The sequence below is a fragment of the Gadus chalcogrammus genome, chromosome 3 (genome assembly GCF_026213295.1).
Source record: "Gadus chalcogrammus isolate NIFS_2021 chromosome 3, NIFS_Gcha_1.0, whole genome shotgun sequence".
In the NCBI taxonomy this organism is placed as follows: domain Eukaryota; kingdom Metazoa; phylum Chordata; class Actinopteri; order Gadiformes; family Gadidae; genus Gadus; species Gadus chalcogrammus.
Window position 1 is genome coordinate 19,210,554 of NC_079414.1, and position 2,740 is coordinate 19,213,293.

Consider the following 2,740-nt stretch of genomic DNA (forward strand, 5'->3'; position numbering starts at 1 on the left):
AAAATGAAGAGAACCTAACTGCCTCTCCTCCCTTTCCCTCAGACTGTGGAGAGATGACCTCCAGGCAATTTATTAAAATGGATTAGACGTCAAAACACAGCCACTGGCGTTCTGTCTCTCCTTCAGTTTCCTCGTCCTCTATCTCCTTCCCTCCAACAGAGGGAGAGAGAGAGAGAGCAGGAGTTGCCGGACTGAGGGACGAAAGAGAAAAAAAAATTCAGGGAAGAAAGGAAGAGATAGATCCGTCCCCAGACCTCGGAGGAGTCCTGTGGCTTGATCTCTGCTCTCCCATCCCAGCCAATTCCATGCATCAGATTAATTTGGTGGATGTCCAAACACCCCCCTTGGTTTTTCGTGCAGGAGCTGGAGAAGACACGAGAGGAGGGGAGAGGAGAGGAGGGAACACAAGAGTACGAGAGGTGGGAACATGTTCTGACCATGGAGCTATAGTGGCAATGTTCTCACTGGCCGGAACCTCGGCGCACCAACCTCTGGGATCAGTCGAGTCCGGCCTGACCCTTCTCTGAGACTCTGGTAAACACACTGAGCTATCAGATAACCACGGTGAGACCGAGCCGCCAGCCAACCACCTCTCCCTCCTCAAACATTCCACATACGTTGACTTATTGTGCACTCATGTTCACACACACACATGTTGTTTACAATTTTGAAACCCCTACTTGTTTTTGCGAAAGGTTGCAAAGGTTTAAAGGGTGTTGCCATAGCGACATTTATTGAGTGAGTAGTTCTACTACTTCTCTGAACATTAGTCCATTATAACAATTGTTACCATAGCCGAATAGCTGAGCAATTATAAATGATGGCTTTCTCTTATTTGTGCTCAGCGGGTACTAGGTACGGGGATGATTTGAAGTGGACGGTTTTAGAGGCTGCGCTAGATCGATGTTCCTCTTTCTAAATGAATGCCATCCATTTCAACACAGTTACCCTTGCACTGAATGGCTCTCGATATTAAGTTCGGACATAAACGGCTGTTTGGTACATCTATAGAGCACTTGAGAACGGTGAACAACCCTGAATGTGTCATTTAACCTTATTCAGAACATGGTGTACATGTTTTACATTCCTGGCCTTCTGACCACTCTCTCTCTCTTTCTCTCCCTCTCTCTCTCTCTCTCTATTGCCAACCATTCTGTCTCTCTCTCTCTCTCTCTTACTCACTTCCTCTCTGTCTCCCTCCCTTCTTCTGTCTTTCCCCCCTCTTCCTCTCAATCTACGCTCCCTCACTTCCTCTCCATCTCTCTCTCTCTCTCTCTCCCCCTCTCTCTCTCGCTCTCTCTCTCTCTCTCTCTTTTTCTCTCTCCCCCCCTCTCTCTCTCGCTCTCTCTGTCCATCCCGAGATGATTATGATTCTAACTCTGCTGGTGTCTGTGGCCCAGAGCCAGTCCTAGTATTACCTGCCAACTGGCTGAGATGAAATATACGCGCTCTCACGACAACGCCATTGCCAGAGGAGTGAATGCCTTCTTCCGTGAGTGTAGGTGGGTGTCTGTGTGTGTGTGTATGTGTGTCTTTTTGTGTGTGTGTTTGTGTTTGTGTCTATGTGTGTGTCTGTGTCTATGTGTGCGTCTGTGTATATGTGTGTGTCTGTGTGCATGTGCGTGTGCGCGTGTGTGTGTGTGTGTGTGTGTGTGTGTGTGTGTGTGTGTGTGTGTGTGTGTGTGTGTGTGTGTGTGTGTGTGTGTGTGTGTGTGTGTGTGTCTGTCTGTCAGGCGTCTGTCTGGAAGCTTAGGGACCATGTGCCTTACAATGTGGTTCATCTCGTGTCCCACTATTAGTGTTTACTTAAACTCAGTTAAAATAAAGTTGTTATGTAGACAGGGCTTATGGGAGCGTGGTGTCGACCAAGGAGGAGAAGAGGTTTGAGTGATAGGAAGGGATGTTTGTGGATGTGTTGCTGTAGCCTGGAGAACACATACATCGGCATGATGTTTCCCCTGACAGGAAGGAACACACAAATGCAAGCACACAAACGCACGCACACACACACTATCTCATCGAAGACTTGCAGGCAGTCTCTTCCTTTCTCTCTCTCACACACACACACACACACACACACACACACACACACACACACACACACACACACACACACACACACACACACACACACACACACACACACACACACACACACACACACACACACACACACACACATACACACACACACATATATACACTGCGGAGTGACTGATGTCTGTTTTTAATTTTACTGTGATAAAGTCTTTAAAAAACAGCCTTAATGTTAAGTTATTCCCTAGAAAATACACAGGCTGCATCATATTTGCTGAAAAAATATAATATTTGTGTTCCTGTTTGACAACACTTGGTGTCAGGCTTGTTCAACCCCACCTGAAAAGAGGCGTGGCCACGTGAAACAATGCAGGTAAGGGCACGTCATCATTTCAATGCAAAGCGTAGCCTACACACTGTTGTAGTTGATCAGGTATATGCCTTGTTCAGGGTGATCGAGACAATGCTATCGAAATCAATTGCTGCATTCTGAATTTAATTGGCACGCACTAGCGACTGCGCCAATACATGTGTAACATAAATGAACACAAAATAAAAAAAGAGAAATACATAGGCTACAGTATTTCACATAGTTGTGCAGATATGACTGACGAGTCATATTTGCTGAAACGCATATCGCACTCAAAAAACGCCCTCCTCCCCTTCCTCCCTCTCTCTCTCCCTCCCTCTCCCGGTCACTCTA